Raw genomic sequence first — 8,149 nt, 5'->3', positions numbered from 1 at the left:
CTCTCGAGCAAAGTTCACATCAAGCCTAAAGTGGCACAAAATTTAGCAATATCGACTGACATTTGCAAATGCATGACGTCCGGGAGAACAAACATGCATATTTTTCCACATTCCGTTGCCCATTCGGGTGCAAAAACAACACGCTCTTGTCGAGTTAGACCTTTAGACTGTATTATATAGAAGGGTTAGGTACACAGCAGTGCACGTTTATAACTCCAAATATCGACACTTCACCCAAAATGCCAAGCTTACGCTGTTCAGCGAGGTTTGCCTTGCTAAATGACTCGAGTAAAGTGACAGCTCTGACATATCTCCAGATATCTTTTGGTAGCAGGGCAGCGTTAGCTTGGCATGCTAGCTGGATGCCCTCACAGACGTGCCCGCTGACTGTAACGTCGCACGGACAAGAAGACACAATTATAAGCTAGTTGCTGTTCGACAATGCGCTACTGACTGTCAGACCAGACGCAAATTGACGAATGGCAACTTGACAGGAGTTTCTGACTGCAGTTAAGTCATGGTAGTCATTCTCTGACAACGAACAAAAAAAAACTATCACACTCGTGCTTATCATGACCATGGCCACGCGTGACACATTCAAAACCCCTCAAGGTAAAACAGTTAGGTGCTGTACCCGGTTAACCTCCTGTTAAAGGCTGAGACCTGTGCGCGTGCTGTCAAATGTTGACAAGCTGTCAATGACAAGTGGCTGGTAATACCTGGGACCTGTTGACTCCTCCTCCGGCTCCCCTCGGGCTGCTGCTGCTGCTGCTGCTGCTGCTGGTGGAAGTTCAGCCGCGCAGCTGTATTTCTCCGCGGTGGTTCTATTTCAAAGTTTGCTGCCGACTCTCGCAAATCTGCAAAACGGTGTCTTCCACGAGCGCCTGGGTGACACTCGAAGCGCACACGCCTACACCCACCACAGGCACCACTGCCACCCTCAACCGCCCCCTCCTTCGGTGAAAACTGGTAGGGTTAAGAAGAGACGGCGAGACCGCTTTTCTGAGAGCAGGGCAAGTTTGGCACGGCTCTCGCGAAGGCAACCATTGCAGTCACGTTCTCTGGCTGTGAAATCCAACACCGGCTCTGACCCCGCCCCTTTCCCTTTCTGGGGGCCAGTCCTCCAAAAAAAAGTGGACGTCCCGCTCACTCCAGATGTGCTGCAGAGGGGTTGCCAGGCTGCAAGAAAGCGACACCGTCGGTTTTAAAGGTTCATCCTTTCACCTCGGTTTTTCTTATAGCTTATGCTGCACTAAGCATTCAGGATTTGACTATCAGCAAATTGTATTGAGTAAGCCACTTGTTGGGCATAATTCAGTGTTATAGCCTAATAGCATAGCGTATAGCCTGGCCCTATGATATCAGGTTAATAGTATTAATGAAACATTAAACTAAAGAATAAACAATCGTACAAACGTTACAACTGATGGAGGTGGAGCCAATTGTAACTGCTTTTAATTATTTTGAATATATATATATATATATATATATATATATATATATATATATATATATATATATATATATTATAAACTACTGATGACATTTTTGTTTATAACATTTTATTATGTAAAGTAGGCTAATAAATACAGCTGTCAGATAAAAAGTAAGAAGTAGGCCTTCACTATTTCCTAGTCGGCTATACAGTGACATAAAATGAAAATAGTAGAAGTACAAGGGCCTCAAATTTGAACTTAAGAAGCCCACAGTGCTTGTGTGAATTGTTCTAAGCTACTTTCCACCACTGACTAAAATGTAGGCTACAAACCCCCCCTCAGTCTAGCACCCATAGACAGAGTTTCTTAAATTGCAAAAGAACCAACTTTACACTTAAACGTAGATGTGGGTCAAGACAGTGGTGTTTCCAGAGTCTGCTATTATGTAACTGTTGATCTTTTAAATATATAATGCAACCAAGCGCAGGTTTGCAACAGACAGTGTGGCAAGCCAAAGGAAAGCAGGGCACAATGTGATACTAACTTTACACAAGCCTCAAAATGGGTGAAATTGTTTTCAAAACATAGATGAAATTGTTTTACTTTTGCAAGAAGTATTAAATGGCACATTCGGAATAGGAGCATCGATTATGCATTCATTGTAGGCTACAACCACTGAAAAAAAGATCTAAATATTAGAACGTATATGCTACACATTGTTGTTGTAATAATAGTGGCTTCAACCCAAACTACACATTTCATCAATCATGCATTTACACCCCATACAAAATGTAGTTTTTCTTACCGTACCTTTCTTAAGACTTTCAAATCTTTGGATACATAACCATCACCACGGGACACCACAGAAACTGGAGATTTTGATTCAAATATGTATCATTTTTATAAAATTTTAAACAACAAGTCCCTTCCTCCATTGCGTGACCATGTCATTCGTCTGAGAGTGCCATTAAAGGCTCTCTAGAATAACTTCCATCCCGGATCGTAGTGTTCCCCTTTGTCACACTGCATTTCTGCATTATGTTAAAGACTCCACCAGATCACAAGAAGAGCTGTTGCTCCTTTTCCAAAAATACATATAATGGTACTTATATTGTACTACACACTTGGTGCACAGCTGTTTGCTTTGCTGTTACACGTTTCTCTATTCTACTTATTCATAAATATGTAATGTGTGTGCCTTTATGTTATTTATCTCTTTTTTGGGGATGCATGTCTTAACTGTGTTCATGTTTTGTTTTTTTTATACGCGCCTGCAGAGTAACTGCATGTGAAAATCTGTTCTCTGCTTGGCTAGTGGTTTTAAAAGCTTACGCAATTCATACAACACTTTATGTGATTCAGTGTGTGGCTCATTGAAAGAAGAAAATAAAATTAACGAAGAAAAATTGTTTATAATCAATTATTGAAGACAAGTAATTATTTAAATTGTAATAAAAGGTATTTTTGGCATCAATGAAAGCTCTAGTTACTTGGTATTTTGGCTTATTTTTCATGGTTTATTGATTACACTAAATAAAACTAGACTGATCAATAATCTAAATAACTGTTTTTTTCAGGTTTGATGTTCCCACAAGTGTGTGTGTGTGTGTGTGTGTGTGTGTGTGTGTGTGTGTGTGTGTGTGTGTGTGTGTGTGTGTGTGTGTGTGTGTGTGTGTGTGTGTGTGTGTGTGTGCGTGTGTGCGTGCCTCTGTGCGTGTGTGTGTGTGTGTGTGCCTTCGTGCAGGCAAGCATACAGTAGTAGGTGTGAAGTATAGTGCGCACATCAGTGAGCGTTGTGCCGTGTGAAGGCGTCGTGTGCCAGGAGAGACTCTCCCCCCTCTCTCTCTCTCTCCGATAAGACTGCTGCACTCAATAGCTTTCCGCCCCAGGAAGCAAAGGTTTGTGACAGCCAGGTACTGGATGCGAAACCCCTCTCGTCCCATATGATTGGACAAAAGGCCACAAGACAGCTATTGTGACACACTTCGCCTCCACGTTACCTTCTCGGTTGCTTTTCATTTTTTCTTCTGTTTTTTTCCAGGGAGCATTGACACTGCTACAGAGAGAGAGAGAGAGAGAGAGAGAGAGAGAGAGAGAGAGAGAGAGAGAGAGAGAGAGAGAGAGAGAGAGAGAGAGAGTGCGGGCGACAGTATCCTCCTGGTTTCCCCTGCTGCCTTCAAGGCTTTCTTACACAAAAGCTTTGAGTGGCACTAAGCTGTGTCAGTTGTCACACATCACCACACAAGTGAGGAATGCAGTGCTGCGGGGAGGGAGTTGCGCTTGTGACATTGGGACGCACAGGCATGCGAGTATCCATGGACTGAAGGGAGATGTAAAATGCAAAAAGTATGTACTGGCGGAAGTGACTGTTATAACAGAATGCTTGAAGAGATGAAACCCTCCTATTTCACTGCCTTCTGACAGGTGGAACACGGGGCCCTGGAATGCATGTGTTCATAGGTCCACTGCATGGGCTTGTCCTCATTCGCTCGACTACCTTGTGGGGATTTGTATTGTGTTTTGCGTTGTGCTTCCTCTACATATCTCTGGGTTGGATAGTAAGGCCTCTGGGGTCTCCTCAGCCCAGCTGCATCCTCCACTTGTAGCCAGGTTCACACTGGAAGTTACTGGATCTGAATCTTAATGGCTCTCCCAGTCTAGTATAGCTCCAAACTTGACTCAAAGATGCAAATATGGAGAGCATTTTAGCATGTAAGCGCAGACAAAAAGCCATATGATGCACATTCCATTTTATGCTTTGTATAGACTCTGTATGCAAGCAACCCCCTGATAATGTCAGGCTTGGCAAAGTGGCTTGCAACAAGGCACATGCATTAGCTCCGTGTCTGGAGACATAAAATCTGAATTTGGACATGCTTTCGAAGATGCAAGATCTCTGACGCTGCCTTCTCCATTTTTTAAGACTTTCAAGGGACTAACACTAAGTGGCAGTCAAGCATGGCATTGGCATGAAGGATTAAATGCAGTATGCATGAATGTCTTTCATTGCTTTTTGGTGAGTAGAACACTGACCCCTTAGCGATGTTTTCTTTTCAAATTGGGACAACTAGATCCATTACTTAAGTCGTTCCCAAGCCGAGGGCCAGAATCAGAGTGGGGCACCCCAGTAGCTCAACTGGTAGTGAGTACCATTGAAGGGAAAATTCGCCGATTTTCAACCTTACCTCATCTACCATAATATCCTTTGGGTCGCATTATATCCCTGTGTATTTTTTCAGCATTGTCCATTTCGCGGGTAAGGTTGAAAATCGATGCATTTTCCCTGTAAGGCCCAGTCCATGTCGCAGGGAACAGGGTTTGACTCCAGCCGACTGCCCTTTGCTGCATACCGTCCCCCTCGCTCCCAATTGTTTCCAACCTATATACAGTATCTCTGTACTATCTAATTAAAGCATCTAAATGCTCAAACCAAATAACCAGCAGGTCTCTCTCTATCCAAAGGTCACTAAATCTGCTTAACTTATTACTAACTGATAAACCAATTAGCAGACATCTCTAACTCTTGGCAAGACAACCAAGATAAGCCCTAATTCCCAACATACTGTATACCTCTTAGAGGTCACCAGGTCATAAACTGTTAAAAGGTTTAACAATATCCAATGTTCTCAGTGGCCCAATAGAGCTGCTTTAATCCTGTGATTCCCTACTATGAAAACAATAGCATAACAAAAAAGTCCCTGTAGATGGTGGTCATTGTTACAGGACAGTAGTGGAGTGTCCCTCTCATGTTTCATTTTACAAGGCACCTGGTGAGCCCCCTTTAGCAGGTGCTCCAGTTTCCGCCTGTAAACGTTGGGGGCCTATTTTCTGCCTGGTGTGTAAGTCCGCTGCTATTTCCAAAGTGTGGTAACCTTAGCCAGCCTGATCAATGCCTTTCACCCCCCAGCACGAGGCCACATACCACATGTCAAGTCCTGGTTCACATAGGGAAATGAGAGGGTGGCAGAGAGGCAGTGGGCTCCCTCCCCCTCCTCTGGTGTCACACACACCCAACAGAAACATTTCCCGGTTCTCCAAATGTCAGTGGACAATTACGGCGGGGCGTCTGAACACGCCGGGGCAACATGAGAGCCCATTGGGGGGGCCAGACATCTGAAATGCGAGCAGCCTACCAGCCTTTCTTGGGTGTACATTTAGAGAGGATCTGAGACCTGGTTAAACAGGGATAATGGTGAAGTTGTGGTGGTCAATCGCCATCCAAAGAGTCCCTTGACGTGCTCCATAGTTTTTCTGCCTTCTTAAAACCACACTACAAGCAGCCAACCATTCATCACTCTGCGACTCCCCTTTATTAACCTGTCAGCCATAGGAGAGTGTAATGGTGAAACCGCCAAGCAGCAATAGTAGAACATGCGTCATGGCAATGCTGAAGGCTTCACATTGGGCCTCTGTGGATATATCCATATAGGATGTAGGAATCACATCAAATGAATGCTCAAACGTACCCATGCCAGTAGATGAACATGCCACCCGTGTTTCTGGACAGTCGTGCTGAAAAGCTACATAGCTTGCACAGTGTTTTCGCTTAATGGTGCAAGGTTGTAAGGAATAAAGAAGAAACAAGCGAGGGAGGGACAGAGAGAGAGAAAGTGCAGAGGAGATCGTATCAGCCGCATGGAAACAGTTAGCCAGGCCCCAAAGCCTCCTTTGAACTGCAATAGGCTGTTAAGAAACAGCTTTCACTCGGAACACATTCGAATAACATGCGCCCATACAAGAGGACATAGAATCACACGTTTCCACCACACACACACACACACACATACTATAAAACCACCAGCGCCACAGTGGTGGCCCCCGCAAACCCACCCACATCCCTACCTAATCTCACCTGCAAGAAAGAAAAGCCATTATACAGTTTAATTTTCTCTTTCTCATTTTTTCCCCTCCTGGGCGAAGAAAAAAGGGAAAAAAATATGATTTTTCAAAACCTCTGACAGCCGAGCCTTTCGCAGGATTTAGTCCATCTGAAAACATGTGGTAAGCCTTGTGGAATGTTTCAAATGACTCCCAGATGTGGGCCGCAGACAGGTTTAACCCATTCTTTTCCCGCTCAGCAGGCTGGGAGGAGGCATGAAGAAGGCCTTTGCTGGGAGAAGAAAGTCTGAGAAATAGCCCAAAAAACTTCTATCCCTCTCTGTCGATTTTTGTTACTTTCAAAGCATTAGGGCTCACTGAACTGTGGCTTAATGTAATTTGCCGTAAAGCTAAAAATGGAAGTCCTCTTATGCTGCATTACCCAAGAATAAAGAATGCCAGAGCGCTGCTTTTTTTCCAGATGACTCAGCAATTGCAGGGGCTCTGCAAAAATGTAAGGAAAAACACCTTTATTAGAGGCAATTCACACTCCCGACATGGTTAACTTCTCTCATGACTGTTTTTCCCACTGCGAAGCAACCTGTAACAAAGCAGAACATTTTATAGTGTATCAGCTCTGGAGCAACGCCTCAGCTGTGCTTTGCCAATGCCATATGAAAGCAATGCGAGGCTTAAGCTGACTTAATGCTTCACTTGAACCTCATCATCAATGTTTACGCGTTATGATTAAGCCCGGGACTCGAAAGCGGGTTGCTGGAGCATTTTATGAAGGACATTGTTGTTGTAGTAACACTCCCAAAGATGGCGGGTTTTGATGAGATAGGGAGGGGAGGTAACAGTAGAGCGCCAAACTACTAAACGGGGTGGAGAGAGAGTGAGCCTCTTGATATCCTATGAGCAACAAACTCAAGTGACCCCATTCCCTGTTCTCCCTCCTCTATCTTCAGCTATGTCACTCCCTCCCTCCTCCGCCTATATTCTCTCTGTCTCTCTTTCTCACTCTCCCCAGCCTAGCCAACTGTGAAGCAGTTGTCCAACACGGCCGTCAGCCTGCCAGCCAGCATGTTGCACTGAGACCCATTATACACAATCATAACAGACAGAAAGGGTACATGCAGACAACTGATAGAATTGTGCTAAAAAAAATCGAGGGCAGAGGAAAAGTGGCAGGCAGTCACCCTGGAAGCGAGTTGGTGAGCAAGCATGGAAATATATAGGCTCAGTCAGAAGAAGGGAGAAAGATAGAGGGAATGGTTGTGTAGAATTAGGTTCTTAGCAGGATACCATAGGCCATATGAGGCCACAGCAGGCTGGGAAAGATTGTTACTGCTTTGAGCTTCCACATGTGAATGCACCGCAAAACCCCCCTCTCCCTTTTTTTTTTGTTGCCTCCCTCCCACAAGCCTCCCTAAGGAAAGACCAGTGTTTTAAAAGAAGGCCACGCAACTGCCAACTCCAAACTCTGCTTTTTTATTTCTGAAGGGGAATCAAGCGTGCACTCGCTTTCTGCTCAGCCGTGCTCAGTTTGCAGGCGTGCTCCGATACTCTGGTCACCCATCAAGACAGACCTGAAGTTTTTAGGGCCTGCTGTGATCATATCCAGATAGGATATCAGGCTGAATGTGTGTTATATTTTATTGTTTCATTTCCACCTCTTCCCATCACATATCTACTTTTGTTGCTTTCATGTTGAGGAGGTTGGATATGCATTTAACACCAAGTGCTGTATATCAAAAATTAGGTTAACAACCACTGTGACTTTAAGGCCAGGAGTAAATTTCAAGAAATGTTTCAACATTTTAGATACGCTTATTCCATTACGTGCAGAGAGTTGCACGAGCGAATCAACACCACTTTAATATCTGTGCATTAAG

General features: G+C 44.3%; 1 protein-coding gene across 1 annotated transcript in view; it reads right to left on the bottom strand.

Annotated features, from left to right (window-relative positions):
- Nucleotides 1-917, bottom strand: part of raraa (retinoic acid receptor, alpha a) — a 145,471-nt gene extending 144,554 nt beyond the window's left edge. The window contains exon 1 of the mRNA XM_080049624.1: nt 720-917. The gene's annotated coding sequence lies outside the window, so the exon portion shown is untranslated. The remainder of the gene's footprint in view (nt 1-719) is intronic.
- Nucleotides 918-8,149: the final 7,232 nt, after the last annotated feature.

The sequence above is a fragment of the Ammodytes marinus genome (genome assembly GCF_949987685.1).
Source record: "Ammodytes marinus genome assembly, chromosome: 20".
NCBI classification, from domain to species: Eukaryota; Metazoa; Chordata; class Actinopteri; order Uranoscopiformes; family Ammodytidae; genus Ammodytes; species Ammodytes marinus.
The sequence above is the reverse complement of the archived record's forward strand: the minus strand, read 5'-3'. Positions and strand labels throughout refer to the sequence as shown.